At 42.8% G+C, this 17,696-nt stretch overlaps 1 long non-coding RNA gene across 2 annotated transcripts in view; it reads right to left on the bottom strand.

Annotated features, from left to right (window-relative positions):
- The window catches only part of LOC122465829, a 113,386-nt gene extending 96,322 nt beyond the window's left edge, over positions 1-17,064 (bottom strand). For both annotated transcript variants that reach the window (XR_006290920.1, XR_006290919.1), the window contains exon 1: positions 16,900-17,064. This is a non-coding gene — a long non-coding RNA (uncharacterized LOC122465829). The remainder of the gene's footprint in view (positions 1-16,899) is intronic.
- Between the last annotated feature and the right edge of the window lie 632 nt (positions 17,065-17,696).

Genomic DNA, 17,696 nt, shown 5'->3' on the forward strand with positions numbered 1-17,696 from the left:
TACGCAGGGTGCATGGAGGAGTAAGTACAGGGCCCATTGCCAAAAGCTGTTCCATTCACTCACCTAAACATTGACCTTGAAAAATTGCCCTTTATGGGATGTGATGAGGTGTGAATTCAATTTCCATCTTCACTCAGTTTCTGTCATTTTCTGAGCATACACTGCCAGCTGTGCCAGCCCACATCAATCGGGCCAGTGATGGGTGTGTAATATTCACAGCTGTCCTCTAGGGGTTAGTGGAAGAGTCCCTATAAACTCATCTCAGGGGTGGAGCTCATTTCAGCCTGAGATCAGATCACTTAGCTGAGATAGGCCCAGAATCAGTTGCATGACATCATCTATATAGCTTAAGGAACATACACTGTGATTGTTGAGACGTGCTTTATTTATTTATTTATTTATTTAATAAGCTTTTATAAGACCCCAGCTTGATTCACTTTCCCTATTAAATTTGCTGGAGGTACAGACCTGATGACCCAACCAGCTCTATTTAAACTCAATTTCAGCGCTCAGGGAAAAAATATCCTTTAATTTTCCTTGTGTGAGTGGAATCAAGTGCAGACTATTTAACTTCATCAAACCTCTGACAACAGGCATTGATAAAGAGGATGGAAAGTATGTAGAACAAAGGAAGAGCCAAAATCCTACAGTTTATATGTCTATTAAAGCCAGATGTTTTGCTGGCTGCTCAGATTTGATAACCGTTAGAATGATAATGACCACTGTATAGCGGTAATTTTATCTCATGGACCCATTCATATTTTTTGTGGTGTCATTCACACAGGCAAAATGTATAGTTCATTACAACACAAACACTTCTGTAAACGTTTAATGTGTGCTCTTTTTTATTGGCTCCTGTATGTGGCTCCAGCTTAATGCATCTGTTTATGCCACATTTTCTATGGCAACATTTATCTGATGCAAACAAAAGGCATTTTGATTCTTGCATTAACAACAATTGAGTGAGGATTGTGATTCAACAAGGGCTATTCAAACAGTCTGAGTGAATGCAATGTTTTAGTTTAAGTCAATTAATAGACCAGCAAGGCTACCACCTTAAGTGTTTAAAATTGCTCTGTCTGCACAGGTAACAATGTGCTGTAAATCCTTGGGATATTATTTGGAATGCAGTCAGTGAATGGAGAGAGCAGAAGGAAATATACATGCTGCTTTTTACATACAATTATGCAATTGCAGAATTCATTAAAGGTGACCTGCAAAGTTATTTTTAAAGGGTTAACCCTATAATTATGCACTCAGTGTCCTAATAGCTACATTAAAAGAATATTCTGCACCTATGTTATTTTAAAGCTACCTTCTTTTGTTATTTTAAGGGTCTCTTATGGTCACCCACTGGCTCCACTTCTGTTGTGAAGCTGATCATTCATTATTGTTTGACATCACAAGTCTGACTCAGAACTGCTGGAGAATGGGGCTCCCCCCTAGAGACACTGAGAAGTAAAGGTTGTTTTCTTAAATGAATTTACGGTGCAGTTTTGATTTTTTAATTTAATATCTCAAATAAAACAAACAGAATCCAAGCGAGGGGCCATGTTTACAGAGGAAAAAAATGTTTTAAAATGATGCTAAAAAGGCAACACACACAAAAATATTGACTTATTATTTATTTTGCATGAAAGGATTAAAATTGCATGATAGCAGAACAGTTTATGACTACAAGTAACTAAACACAATAGGCAAGATCCTGGAGGGCCACACAGCGCAGGGCGGGGGTGGGGGTGGGTTGTGTGTAAAGGTGGCATGCAGCTCACCTTTGCAGTTTCCAGATTTGGGGGCTGCTGCAGGTAGCCTTAGGGCTGCCCTAATGTATGCCACCTGTAAATGATTCCACAGGACCAAAATCATAGCTAGGAAACAGCACAGTGTCCTGGACCCATCATCTTTCCTCTAGGCCAGCAGCTGGCAGTGGGACTACGTAGGAGCCTCTATGCCATTCTCCTTGCACTGGGATGATCCTTCTTGGGCTGGATTGCTCAGATAGCACCAATGGTTCCAGACAAAGCAACTATGCATGCATGTGCACACATACACTCACAGAATCTGGCTCAGTATATTTAGCCTAATTACTTTGTTTTGTGTCCCCTCCCATCCAGGGATGCTGGAATAATTTGTATTGTGGAGGTGCTAAGAGCCACTGAACCAAACTGTAAACTCTGTATGTGATAGGTTACCACCACTTCTGGGGTGCCACCTGATGTACTAGAATACCACTGAACCTGCCTGTTCCACCAGTCTGGGCTCCCTTCCTCTGCCCTGCTGAGCCAGGCCCTCAAGCCTCCTCCAGGACACACATAGGTAGGGACACACCCAGCTGCAGAAAGACACGGACATTGAAATCAGCTCTGCCTCAGAAGACTCAGTTAGGGAATTGCCCAGCACTCAAGTGCACATCCCCTCTGGAGTGTAAACCCAAAATTGTATTGTCTTGTGCTGCACAGAAAACTGCACAACGTAAGATCATGAAATTTGCCTCCTCCCCCAAAGTGGAGGAAGATATGCACAGTTTTTTAGGCCCCCAATTATGAATTCCACAAACTGGTTTTAGAATAAACAAAAAGTGCATTAACTACAAAAGGTAGATTTTAAACAATTATAGGGGATAGCAAACAGATCAAAGCAGATTACTCAGCAAATAAAACAAAAAACTCAATGTAAGCTTAAGACAAAAAAGAAATTGGTTACAAGTTGTAATTTCTCACCCTAATTGTTTTAGGCAATTCTTTCACAGGCCAGACACCTTTTCCAGCCTGCGCTTTCCATCCTCCACCCCTTTTTTCTTTGTTTCTTAGCTGTTTCCAGCAGTCATCCTGGGTGGGGATTCAGTGAAGAATGAACCTGACTAACTCACTTCTCTGCCTTAAATAGGATTTATATATGGCAGGAATCCTTTGTTTCCCAGTTTGATCCCCACCCCCTATTAGTGGAAAAATAATTGTAGTCCAAGATGGAGTTCAGTACCAGGTGACATGATCACATGACCCTGCAGTGTCAAAGCAGCCATGAGTCAAAGGTTGTCTGCAGCATCCCAGGAAGCTTCTCAGGAAGGTGGAAGATTAACATCTTCAAAGTCCTATTGTTCTCCCTAATGGCCCATCCATGCTGAGTGCATTCTGTCTGGTGGGCGTTCCCTAGGTGTAAACTACTTGTAATTGTTACATAGTCAATATTCCTAACTTCAGATACAGGAATGATACATGCGTACAAATAGAATCATCATATTCAGTAAATCATAATGACGAAAGCTTATGCTCAAATAAATTTGTTAGTCTCTAAGGTGCCACAGTACTCCTTTTCTTTTTGCGAATACAGACTAACACGGCTGCTACTCTGAAACCTTTCCAATGATACCTCACATGACCCATCTTGAAAAACACAGGTTTCAGAGTAGCAGCCATGTTAGTCTGTATCCGCAAAAAGAAAAGGAGGACTTGTGGCACCTTAGTCGCTAAGGTGCCACAAGTACTCCTTTTCTTTTTGTATAAAACACGTTAGTTATGCCATATTCATATTGTAACAATATCTCTACGAAGAATATGGGGCATAGTGTCAGAATATATATGATGGAAACCACTTCAAGCCAGGGTGGCAGCACCCCAGCACACATCATTCCAGCACCTATGCTCCCATCCTTACGGAGTTCACATACACAGACTCCTTTTATGACTGCCACAGTAAAACGGCTCAGGCCCTCTCAACTGTTGTAAATGTTGAACCACTTCTCTAGCCATATGAAAGGGTTCACACTATTCTAACACACGGCTAATCTTTGCATGACTTATGGGTACCACTGTCCTGAAGAAGCAGACTTCCTCCCTCCCTCCCTCCCCCCGGTAAGGGATGCATCGCATGGAGCCATGGCAACAGTAGCCTCTAGCAACTCAATGAGAGAAGAGCACAACTGACCTTGATTTCACAGCATACCAGATATGGGAGCTACCACATTCTATGTAATGATAATACGTTTGCATCCCTTCCCGTTAGAACATAATCTTTCCATTCAGACTATGGGGAAAAAATCCCAAGAAGTTCTTCCTTATGAAGAATCAAGAGAGAGCACAGTCACACACATCAAAATCTATCACTGAGCCTCTGGAGACCAAACAGCTCATCTCTCTCTAGGTCACTGGTCACACAGCAATATATCCACCACTGTCTTGTCAAGTTATAAATCCATAACCCCATCAAAAGGACTGTATTTCCTTCTCCATACTGCACCACTTGAGTACACATGACGTTATTTGCCCATTGCCAAATTACTTCTGTTGCTGTGTCTTTATCCCAATGTTGTTATTGTGGAAAGGCTTTTGCAATGAGAGTTATCTTTTATTTTGTTCTGAAAGTTTATAATAGTTTTGGTTCATTCTGATTCCTTATGGAATGGAATTCCATAGCCCAGGGCCAGCTACCAGTCCTGCTCCCAGCCTCTGCAAGCTTCCCCCTATTCTTTTTCAGGTCCAGAGTTCCTGGTGAACATAGCTGTCCTGAAGAAGAGCTCTGTGTAAGCACAAAAACTTGTCTCTTTCACCAGAAGTTTGTCCAATAAAAAGATATTACCTCACCCACCTTGTCTTTCTAATGAGCTTAACGAGCTACTAGTGAAGGAAAGCAGTCCCTAGATGGTGAGGACCCAGTTAGCTGAATATTCCCCAGTCTTCATTTGAAAATATAAAAAGACAAAGAATCCACCACTTCCCTGTATAGTTTATTTCAGTGGTTAATCACTGTCACTGTTAAAATTTGTGTCTAATTTCTCTTTCAAATGAGTCTGGCTTCAGCTTCCAGCCATTGGTTCTTGTTATGATTTTCTCCTTTAGATTCAAGAGCCCTTTAAACCAAGCATTTTCTCCCAGTAAAGATGCTATAATCAGCTCAGCTCTCAATCATCCTTTTGACAAACTAAACAGATTTAGCTTTTTAAGTCTCCACTGTAAGGAATTTTCTCCCACCCTTAAATCATTTCTGTGGCTCTTTTCTGCAATGTCTCAAATTTTTTAACATTCTTATGAAATGTGAAGACCAGAACTGTATGCACTAAGCTAGTATTATTTTTACCCATGCTGTATACAGAGATAAAATTATCTCCCTGCACCTACTTATTACTCCCTTTTTATACACCCAAGGATCACAATTACCCCTTTTTGCCACATCATCACACTGGGAGCTTATGTTCAGTTGCTTGTCCACTATGACCCCTAAATACTTTTTAGAGTCACTGCTTTCCAGGATACGGTCCCCTGTTCTGTAGGTATGGCCTGCATACCTTCTTCCTAAATGCATAGCTTTACATCTGGCTGTATTAAAACACATTTGGTTTCCATGGGCCCAGCTTACCAAGTGATCCAGATTGGTCTGTGGGACTGTTTTGTCCCCATTATTGTTTACCACTCTCCCACTCATTGTGTCATCTGCAAATGTTACTACGGTGAGTTTTATATTTACTTCCAGATCACTGAGCAAATGTTGAATAGCATCGGGCTTAGTCCCAATCCCTGTGGAACCCCACTAGAAACACCTCATTCAATGACTAGTCCCAACTGACAGCTTCTTTTCTGAGATTTGTCAGTTAGCCAGCTCTTAATCCATTTAACATGTGCTTTATTGATATTGCACAGTGCTAAATTTTTAATCTGAATGTCATGCATTACCAAGTCAAATGCCACACAAAAGTCTGTTACATCTACACAGTTATCTTTATCAGCCAAATTTGTAATCTCAAAGAATGAGACATATTTTCCTTAAAACTATGCTGATTGGCATAATATTCCTATCATTTAATTGAATCCTGTATCAGCTGTTCCTATTGTTTTGCCTGGATTGATGTCAGGGTAATTGGCCGATAGTCACCCAAGATCCCACGCTCATCCTTTTTGAATATTGCCACATTAGCGCTCTTCCGGTCTTCTGAAATTTCCCCAGTATGCCAAGATTTATTCAAAATTAAAAGCAGTGAGCAGGAACTCCTCAGCTAAATCTTTTAGAGGTCTTGGTTGCAAGTTATCCAGGCCTACTGATTTCATAGAGGGGACAAACAGGTGGACAAAAAGGGGGCTGGAGAGTGAGCCTTCCCCACACTCACCATACAGTGGCAGCTCCTTTGGGCTCCTGTGTCCCATGGGGTTGGGCTTGGCACCCTGCTCCAGGCATTTCAACCTGGCATGTGGGGTCGCAGCACTGCTCAGGTTTGGCCTCCCCCCCGCAACCCTCCATCATGACAGAGTTATGGGCCAAACTTGAGCAACACTGCAATCCAATGCACCAGGTAACAATGCCTGGAGTGGGGAGCCAGACCCAGCCTTGTAATACAGGAGCCGCAAGACCCACCACTGTAGGGTGAGTCACAAGCAGAAAAAAAGAGGTGGACAAATTGGGGGGGAAGTCACACTATCCATGACATTTTCCTTCACTGTGGCAAACCTGTAGCCCTAATCAAATTAGTAATTTTATCATATCCATCTAGTAATGGGCCTATACCATTGCTAAAATTTCTTTTGTTCCTAATATACTTAAAAAGACTTCTTCTTATTGATTTTAGCCCAACCAGCTAGACAGAGATAGTCCTTGATGTTTTAAGCATCCCTTCTCAATTTTCTATACTTTTTAACTTCTAATTTATATTGATTGCTATCTATTTCCCACTTTTTACATTTGTTATATGTTGCTTTTTTATTTTCAATAACTGTCTTCACTTTGCCACTGAACCAGGACAGCTTTTTAGCCAAAATTGTTCTCTTTCTTGAGTGTGGCTTTTGGGCCATCTAATAAACTTTTCTTAAACGTTTTTAGGCTCTGAGGGGAGTCTGTAAACAAACATAAAACTTTCATTTCAAAGTAAGTTAAGAAGAAGGAAACTATGTCAGAGTCTCTTAATCTCCACTTGACAATCTCCTGTGATGCTTTGTGAAAGTGTCCAAATCAGGAAAAATAATCATCCCTTTGCACAATTGTGTTCAAGAAGATAAAGCTTCCCAGTGCAATGCAGCATTCTTCCAGTGACTGTAAAATTGGAAACCGTAACCAAATATCTTCTAATGTTTTGTGCTGGTTGAGTTAGTTGGTCACAAGTAAATGAGATAAACCTGATCAGATAAGTTAAATATCTAATATAATATTGTTTAAGTTCTTTAGGTACCAAAATTCACAACACATAAGGGGATTTATGTTGTCATGGAGACTTACACTGGACCAGCTTTGGCCACACTCCAAACAATTGACTACCAAGACACAGCAGAGGAAGGAACAGCCATTGGTGCAAACTCAGGATTACATAAAATACATTAGTTGAAAGAGAAGAGAAGAGATAATACTAGACTTGAGTGCATAACCCTCCAATTCTGTGGACGGTTGTGATTTTCCAGATAGTCCACTCACCTGCACAACACAAATCCTTTTAAAACTGACAACATAGCTGCTGAATGGGTTTCATTTGTTCAGCTGACTAAGGCTGCTTTTCTGTTTCGGGCAGACAGTGCCTGCGTTTTCTATTATTCATTCACACAGACACTTGGTCTAGCTAGGCATCTGTGAATCTAATTTTGTGTTACTTATGGCCTTTATCAGGCTCTCCAGCTCCTCTTACTAACCTGCTGAAAATGGTGGTTTATAGTATAACTTAGAGATTGCCTTGCTCCCAGCTTGGCTTTTGAAATCAGTTGGAAGTCTTCTGCTACAATAGGCTTAGAGACCTGGTCTAATCCTGTTCTCAGTTATATTGGTGTAAATCAGGATGTCCACAGAAGTACAACTGTGTAACTAAGATCAGGCACAATACATCATGTAACACATGTGAATGTGCTGTATTACAGGAAGGGGACACTTTCCTTTTCATTCACATGAGCCAATACAAATTCAAATTTTTAAAACCATTCTTAAATTCCACACATCCCCATAGCAAAAACCCACCTTTGAATGTACAACTGAGCATAGTGCATGAAACACATATATTCCATGGGGACAGTTTAGTCAGCCAATTTAGAATCTAAAGACAGTCCAGCTCTCTGCTATGTGCTCTGCTCTGCTGTGTATCCTGGAAAATTAGATTTTGCCTTGATCCAAGTTTGGTAGCCTGTAATAGGTCTTTTCCCAAGTATCAAGGCCTGACTAACTAGGAGAATTCCCATTACAGTAGAACAGTTGGTCTATAAACATAGACCACGCTGGGTAAATAGGTCTCGATTTTATTGTGGTCTTCCAGATGTTACAATGTTGCTTTATGTTCAAATAGGCACAAATAATCAGTTTTCTCTGTGTGAGACTTCTTGGTTCTCTTTCATAAATACAGATTTCTTAGGTTCTTTAGAACAGCATTAATAAGAGTAACAATAATAATATTATAGTAGCACCTCGAGGTCCTAATTGGGGATCAAGATCCCATTGTACTAAGCACGGTACATGGACATAAGAAACAGAAGGTTCCTGCTCCAAAGAGCTTACCATCTAGTTATTGACAAGAGACAACAGGTGAACACAGCAAACAGACAGTGGGGAGCACAAGGTAACAGCAAGATGACCTTTCTCTTACTTGTCTCTCTTATGGACTCTTCAATGTTCAAAACTACCCTCGCTGCCTGGCAGAGCAAACTGTGTTGCCCACTACTTGATCCAGGAGAAGGTTCTCCGTCTTATTCCCCAGTAGTTGGGACTTGATGATTGCATGCAACAGGCAAGCACTCAGCCATGCAATAAACTCTGTCCTAATAAACAGAAAACTGCACAAATAAGCAATGTAACAGCACAGAACATTCCGATATCAGCTTTCCAGGAATTTAAAATTAAAAAAAATCCAGCAAAAGTTAGGAGAGAGTTTCAAAGATGGAGTAAACCAGGCAAGAGGAGGGAGAGTGCCTGTACTTCCACAACAGGATAGAAGGTGGGATCTTGACCCATGTTTTTTTGACAAAGGGGAAAGAATGGAAAATCCCCATAGTCAGGCTGGAGAGCAATAAAAATAAAATAAAAAAACTGCAGCTGTTTTCAGAGATCCACAATGACACCAAGATCTCTTTCTTGAGTGAGAACAGCTAATTTAGACCCCATAGTTTTACATGTATAATTGGGATTTTGTTTTCCAATGTGCATTGCTTTTCACTTAACATCATGGAATTTCATGCATCATTTTGTTGCCCAGTCACAGTTTTGTGAGATCCCTTTGTAACACTGAGGTCTGGATTTAACTATCTTGAGTAATTTTGTATTGTCTGCAAGTTTTGCTACCTCATTATTCACCCCCTTTTCCAGATCCTTTATGAATATGTTGAATAGCACAGGTCCCAGTACAGATACTTAGGGGACCTAGCTATTTAACTCTCTCCATTGTGAAAACTGAGCATTTATTCCTACCTTTTGTTTCCTATCTTTTAAAAAATTACTAATCCTTAATAAGGGATCTTCCCTCTTATCCCATGACTTCTTACTTTGCTTTAGAGCCTTTGGTGTGAAAGGAGCTTGTCAAAGGCTTTCTGAAAGTCCAAGTGCACTGTACCAACTGGATCCCCTGGTCCATATGCTTGTCAACATCCCCAAAGAATTCTAATAGATTGGTGGGGCATGATTTCCTTTTACAAAAGCCATGTTGACTCTTTCCCAGCAGATTGTGTTCATTTAGGTGTCTAATCATTCTGTTCTTTACTATAGTTTCAACCAATTTGCCTGTTTCTAAAGTTAGGTTTACTGGCCTATAATTGCCAGGATCGCCTCTGGAGCCTTTTTAAAAAGTTGGCCTTACATTAAAATCTTCCAGTCATCTGTACAGAGGCTGATTTGAGCAACAGATTTTATACCAGAGTTAGTGGTTCTGCAAATTCATATCTGAGTTCCTTCAGAACTCTTGGGTGAATACCATCTGGTCCTGGTGTGTTATTACTGTTCAATTTACAATTTGTTCCCCCCCCCCCGCCAAAAAGGGCTCAGGATCCCTCCCATCCTCTGCAGTGAAGACCAATGCAAATAATTCATTTAGCTTCTCCTCAATGGCCTTGTCTTCTTTGAGTGCTCCTTTAGCACCTTGATAGTTCAGTGGCCCCACTGATTATTGGGCAGGCTTCCTGCTTCTGAGGTATTTTTAAAAAAATGCTGTTAGCATAGGTGCCAACTCCATGGGTGCTCCAGCCCTGGGTCTGCCAGCAACCCCGCCAATCAACTCCTCCCCCTAACTCCCAGCACCATGTTCTGCGGCATGCAGGAGGTGCTGGGGGAAGAGTGGAGACAGGGTGCGCTCGGGAGAGGGAGCAGAATTGGGCGGAAAGAGGCAGGGTGGGGATGGAGTGAAGGCGGAGCAGGGGTGGGAAGAGGTGGGGTGGGGGCTTGGGAGAACGGGTGGGTGGGGGCGAGGTCTGGGGCAGAATGGTGTGTTGAGCACCCCCAGGGCCTAGAAGAAGCTGGTGCCTGTGGCTGTTATTTTTTGTATCTTTTGCTAGTTGCTCTTCAATTCTCCTTTGGCCTACCTAATTGTACTTTATACTTGCCTTGCCAGAGTTTATGCTCCTTTCTATTTTCCTCAGTCGGATTTGACTACCAGTTTTTATAGGATGTCTTTTTGCCTCTAGCCACCTCTTTTACGCTGTTGTTTAGCCATGATGGCATTTTTTTGGTCCTCTTACTTTTTTAATTGGGGGGTGTACATTTAGTTTGAGCCACTATTATGGTGTTTTAAATATTTTCCATGCAACTTGCAGGCATTTCACTCTTGTGACTGTTCCTTTTAATTTCCATTTAATTAGCTCCCTCATTGAAGTCAAATGCTACAGTGGTAGGTTTTTCTGGTCTTTTCCTCTTACAAGAATGTTAAATTTAATTACATTATGGTCACTATTACAGAGTGGTCAGCGACATTCACCTCTTGGACCAGATCCTGTGCTCCACTTAGGACTGAATCAAGAATTGCCTTTCCCCTTGTGGGTTACAGGACTAGCTGCTCCAAGAAGCAGTCATTAATGATGTCTACAAATTTTATCTCTGCATCCCATCCTGAGGTGACGTGAACACAGTCAATATGGAGATAGTTGAATCCCCCATTATTATTGGGTTTTCAGTTTTTGTAGCATCTCTACTCTCCCTGAGCATTTCACAATCACTATCACCATCCTAGTCAGCTATTCAGTAGTATATGCCTACTGCTATACTCTTATTATTCAAGTATGGAATTTCTATCCATAGAAATCCTGTGGAACAGTTTGATTCATTTAAGATTTTTACTGTATTTGACCCCTTTCTTTCATGTATAGTGCCACTCTCTCACCAGCGCGACATACTCTGTCATTCCTATATATTTTGTACCATAGTATTACTGTGTGCCATTGATCCACCAAGTCTGAGATGCCTATTATATCAGTATCCTCATTTACCACCAGGCTTTATTCAAGTCCACCCACTTTAGTACTGAGACTTCTAGCATTTGTATACAACCATTTATAAAATTTGTCAATATTTAGTTGTCTGCCTTCGTGTGATGTAACTGAATGGAACTTTTTCAATTGACTGTTTCTCTTCAGTTCCTAACTGTACTTTGTCAGCTTCTATTTTCTCCTCTTTACTAGGCTATAGATTAACCCCTTTAATAAATCCTCACCTAAGGGATGTGTCTGTCTGAACTGTGTGCTCCTCCGCACCTGTCAGCTTTCTGTTTTGGTTTAGGTGGAGCCCAATGTTCCTTTATTAGGGTCCTCCTTTCCCATCAGGTTCCCCACTTGCTAAAAAACCTAAATCCCTCCTCCCAACTCTATTGTCTCATCCATGCATTAAGATCCTTGCCTGTCTAACTCGCCCTGCATGTGAACTGGAAGCATTTCAGAAAATACCACCATAGAGGTTCTGGGCTTTGATCTCTTACCTAGCAGCCTAAATTTGGCCTCCCAGCACAGCGGGAGAGGACATAGAGAAAAAAAAATAACCCTTTCTTCACCAGGAACCAGGCAAGCGCCCCTGCACCATCACAGTAACCTAGAGTGGGAGGTTTCTGTGTTAAATAAATCATCTGAAATTACACTCCTCTAGCCGAATGACACTCCTCCAGATTCCATTCAAGAAATGCAGCTTCAGCAATAAAATACAATCCAAAATTGTACATTTGCTAATCATGGAGCCTATAATCTCTGGTCCTAAGACAGGAGTCTTTTATGTTTGCTTTGGAGGATGGAGATGAATGTTTGTGCTTTCAAATGCTAAGGGAATGACATCACTGGAAACCATATCCTTATATTTATTCCAAGTGCAGGCTGGGACTTGTGCTTAATCAAAGACAGGTTACAGGAAGTGAGATGTTAATAAGGACTCTACATATTTCAGTAACAGCTAAGCAGGATCTCACTGGGAGCCAGTTCAAATGGGTGAAATGTTAATTCCCTGTAGGAGATCCTGTCTTTCGGGGCAGCTGGGATTATGGAGGAAATGTTCTCAGTTCCTGGAGTGGATTGCTGTAGCTAGCTGATGTCTGCACATCTCCTAGCAAATTAGCGCTCCCAAGAAAACTCCAATCCTGCTCACCCTAGCTGAAAAATTTGAAGCACAGCACAGCTAATAAAATCAAGTGACTTCCAGGGAAAGGAAGTTGATCTCCAAATTGGCATAATGATAAAAATTTCCTTCATAAAGGTCTGAGGTTCTACTGCTGCCAAGACTTTGGAATAAGTTTATAATCATAGTTTCTAGTTTGTATTACAGTAGTATCTTCAGCTCACAACAAAGATCCCACTGTTCTGAGCATTGTTCCTGTCCCAAAGAATTTACCATCTAAATAGACAAGACATACAAGGAAGTATTATTCCTATTTTACAGATGGGGAACTGAGGCACAGAAAAAGCAAAGGGCATATTTTCAAGTGCTCAGCACCCAGCAGCTCCTGTTATGACATGTATGGCCAGTTTTTGGGATGTGCTGGGAGCTCTTTGGAAAATTTGGGCCCAGTTACAGATGCGGAGCCATTCTGAAAATTCTGGCCTATGTGATTTTTCCAAAGTCACACAGGAAGTATTTGGCTGAGGTAGGGATGGACTCCAGGTCTTTAGAGTCCCAGTCCAACACCACAAGACCATCCTCATATTTTCGCTGCAAACATTACTCTGCTGTGAAAGAAAGGTAAGGTACAGGTAAAAACCATGGTAGTGGGAGGGCTTAACTGAAGCCATGACTGATAAGACTAGTTAAACTAAAACCAAAGTTTTCCGGTTTGTCAGAACAGAGAGGGGGCTTTTCAAGTACAGAAAGGAATAAAGTTGGTCAGGAATTTTCTGTCAAAATGTTTTTTCAACAGAAAATGTGGTTAAGCAGGTCCCCACTAGATGAGCTGCCACTTTGCATCATGAGAGTGCAGTGACCACAATGCATCAAGGGAGATGTGGTCTGGTTAGGAGCCAGTCCATAGAGGAAAATGGGGGTGGGGTGAGGCATTCACTACAACTCTGAACTACATGCTGAACTACAGCTCTCATGATGGAGCACAAGAGCTCAGGCCGGCACAATCTGACATCAAACCGACCCGAAACAGAATGTTTCAATTTGGTTTGACAAACCAAACGAAATGTTTTGACATTTCTGAATCAAAAATTTCTGAAACTTTTCATTCAGTTAAACGTTTTGATATTTTGATTCTTTCTCCTGATTGGGGTGAAAAGAAATGTCAAAACATCAGAATTTAATACAGGATGGAAATTCCAGTTTGCGACCAGCTGTAATTCAGAGTTGTTCATGTTATTCCATTTCTCAATTTTCCAAGCAGACAGTGAAAATTGTATTGGATTTGAGCAGAGTTTCAGTTTACGAATATACATTAATCATCATCGGAGACTGAGTTGAACCTATTACATTTTGAATTTAAACAACAACTTCCAGCAGCTGAACTTGGTGTTGTTTTCAGTGAATGCTAGCATTCATGTTAGTAGTCAGTGAACATTCATGTTTGTGATTATGGGGCGGCCCATGCTGCTCATAGTTAAGGTTGCAGCAGGGTTTCTATTTAAAGTTGTTTTCTCAACCTCTCTATAATGCACATGGTGTAGTTAGAATGCTTAAAAGCTGGCATGCCCGGTCAGGGGCCAGGGTAGTGTTTATAATGCAAATTTGGAGTCATTTAGCCAACGGGTTCCTGAGACACAGCTCCCCACGTGCATACACAACCTGTTTTTAATATTTCAATTTTCGTATAGTGCCTTTTTTGTGTGTGCAGTGGGTGTGAGGGACCAAGAGGAGGGCATGATATCACTGGGCTTCCCCCCATTATGCTCTCCAGCCAACATCAACACTAAGAAGTTATTAGATCTTGGTTTTGGTTCTGCAGAGCGAGCCCCAGCACAGACCATGAGCCATCCCTTGTTTGTAGCCATGATGTACAGACTCTGCAGCTAAGCTGGTGACCTCATATCTAACAAAACTGCTGCTTCTGACTTCCATCCTCAACTCCTGTTTCTCCTGAGACCACTTCAGCTCTATTTGGGAGGCAATGCTGAGAGCTGCAGGGCTCTCAATAATGCAGCTCCAGTTGCCTGAGGAATTGGGATGTCACATGGACAACTAAGACAACTTCAAGATCTACAAGATGATTGGGAGAGAGAGAGATGTGTCCCTGAAGCTGCCTCAGGTGCCTATCCAGCCCCTCAGATAGCTGGTGCTGCTGCAACAATCCCTACTACATGTTCCACTCCACCCTAGTCTCCAGAAATGCCTTCCCAACCAGAATCCCCAACCCCACTACTACTCTGCAAACCTTCAGCCGGCAAGCCAGCTGAGCTCTGTAATCTCAGCCCACCCCACATCCTTCACACTGTAACTTTCTCCCCACAGATACTCCCTCCAGACATGCCACCTCACATATGCTGCCCCTCAATTCCAGAATGATCCTGAGGTACACAGCAGCCAGAGGAAACATTCATCAGGAGAACAGTAGCTACCAGCCCTATTCCAGCTGCTGTCCCCCACCACTACCACATAAAAACTTGTCTCTCCTTCTCCTTGCTCTCTCTCCTGAGAAGAAGGGCAACTCAGAGGTCCTTCCACCCTCAGTGGCCCTCCCAGTCCCATACCTCCCTACACCTCCCCAGGTCAAACAAAACATCCCTACCATCCCCCACTGTTTCTTGCAACATCCCCCAACTCTCCCTAGCCCTTCTTCCCCATTCCGCTGTCCCAAGAGGACTCACCTGTGAAGTCATGCCCCCCCACCAGATTTCTGCCTTCCATTTGGCCCTGCTCCCTGAAGTGCTGATGTAGTAGGGCAGAACAATGGTGTGTTTCTTTGGCTAGCTGTTGCCTGCTTATGGAGTCCACGGCTGTGAGGCAACCCCTTATGATGATAGGGGGAGATCTCTGTTCTGCAGTGACACTGTAATTTTTAGTTCCCCCCCACAACCCAGACAGGCTGGGTGGCCTGCTGAGGTAAGTGAGGGTGTGGGGGTGAAGTCCAAGCACTGCCACCTGGGCCAGAAGCCCAGTTTATTTTGACAGACCCCCCTGAAACCTGCTTGTGGCCCCCCCAAGGGGCCCTGGATCCCTGTTTGAGAACCAGTGCCCTAGGGGAGGTTTGTTTGGGTGGAGTCAGTGTTGGAGAGGAAAGGAGGTCTGAGAAGTGTGGGGAAGTTGAGTGTGTTGAACCAATGCAGGAGGGGATATCCAGGGAGCAAAGTACCCATGGGGAGTGAGGAACATAGCTGGGGGGAGGTATGTGTGGAATGAAGTGGGAGGCAATAGCCTTGTTTACCCATATTCCTGCTCCCCCCCCAAGCCCCCGGGCTCTGCTCTGTCAGAGCTAGTAAGCTCAGATATGCCTTTGACAAGGATCCTTTATTTGTCCAAAAGACTGTCAGTTAGTTACATTTTCATAATCCAAGTTTTTTGACTGGAGCTTTAGTGAAAAACCAGGCTTCAAAATATATAGTTTGTCAACAATCACTTGAGTTCACCTTCCTTCATTCCTACAGGGAACATACTTAGGGGTAGGAGGGAGACACTAGCCCCCACTAGTACTCCCCCAGCTGCTTTCCCAGGCCAAGGCACTAAAGGAACCAGGCCTCAGACCCCAACTATCTGAGTTTGCATGTTAACCCATGTTTCATGTTGAACCCCAGGCAGATAGAACTTGGAATCCCCACTCTGCCGCTCAGAGAAGGGCCCCCAGCTTCCTCTCTGGGAGGGATCTTCCCCTGCCACCACCACTCCAGTGAGTACTTACGCTGACTGGGAAAAAAAACCCCTAGTACTCATTCTAGACTATTATTCTTACTTCCCTGAGGTAGCTGTACTAGAAGATATTACAGCTAAACAGGAGATTGTGCATATCAAATCTGTTTTGGTTAGACATAGTGTACCTGGCATACAAACGACAACAAGCCTCCGTTTAGTAGGCATCGGTTTAAGCAGCTTGAAGTGAAATTTGGGTGTAGAAATGTAACTGCTAGTCCCCATTATCCACAATCCAAAAGCAACTACTGAAGACGACCGTAGAGTCAGACTCAGATCCATATTTACCACTGTTGAATTACAGGATGGCATCATTGAACATAGTTTGTCACCTGCAGGTATTTTAACAGAAAACTGAGATCTAGAATGCCTGTAATGCTAAAAGGTATCAGAGGAACTGTAGAATTGCAGGTGGATAAAGAGACACAAAGCTAGAAAAAGTAAAAAGCAATATGATTTGGGGTTCTGGGAACTGCCACCACTTCATGAACATGACTTGGTGCTCATCTGTGTTGGAAATCAATGGTCACAAACAGCAGTGGTCCCATGAGATTATCACACCAAAGCATATACACTGAGGAGGAGCAGGCAACACCTTCTTCAGCTTCCAGAAGGGAGGGAGATAAGGGGCACTGAGTTGGCCTGAGACGCTCTCAACAAGGTAACCATCACAACAGGTTAAGACAAACATAATACCACCAGAACAAACACACTTACCTCCTTCTGACAACAGTAGTGCTGATATATTTCCAGGGATTTCCTCAAGGCACCTCAGAGATTAAATTAAACATAGTAAATTTAGTGAGTTTGGTGTAGCAGAGTGTCTGGCTGTGGAAAGCTTGAGTTAGCCAATCTTGATTACAGAATGAACCACACTTGGGAGAGGTTAGGGTGATGCAGCCCTATAAAGACCAGCAGGAGGCTGCAATAAAGGTAAGGGGAGAGGATATTGAGATGGCAGAAGGAGAATCAACCAAGTGTTTATGAGAGAGTTGGGATGGGGGGAATGCAAGGCATTTCAGTGTCTCCATTCCTATAACCAAAGGATTATCTTTACAAAAATGAAAGCTGCAAAGGGATGTAAACTGTGTCTGCATGGAGAACAAATAGATCTGGTTAAAACAGTGGTCCCAAAACTTTTTACCTCATGGCCCCTTTACCTCTGTCCATGCCCCTCTCCCCCAAACTGGGAGTGGGGCCGTGGCTCCGGGAGGTGGGGACACAGACAGGGGTAAGGAGGCTGGGGCCATAGCTGGGGGTGGGGGCAGGAGCAGACCCTTGGCCTGGGGCCAAGGCCTACAGCTGTGGCTGGGTGCAGGGAGGGCAGCTACAGCCAGCAGCTGTGACCCCGGGGCCGGCAGCTGGGACCAGGAGAAGAACTGGGCAGTGCTCCCGCCCCGCCCTCTGCCTTTTGAGTTAAAATGTGGATGCAGGAATTGAAAGACAAGGAATAGCTAAAAGAAGTCAAAACTTTTAGTCATAGGAAAATTAGTTATGAATGGATCTAGTTATTA

The sequence above is a fragment of the Chelonia mydas genome, chromosome 5, assembly GCF_015237465.2.
Source record: "Chelonia mydas isolate rCheMyd1 chromosome 5, rCheMyd1.pri.v2, whole genome shotgun sequence".
Classification (NCBI taxonomy): domain Eukaryota; kingdom Metazoa; phylum Chordata; order Testudines; family Cheloniidae; genus Chelonia; species Chelonia mydas.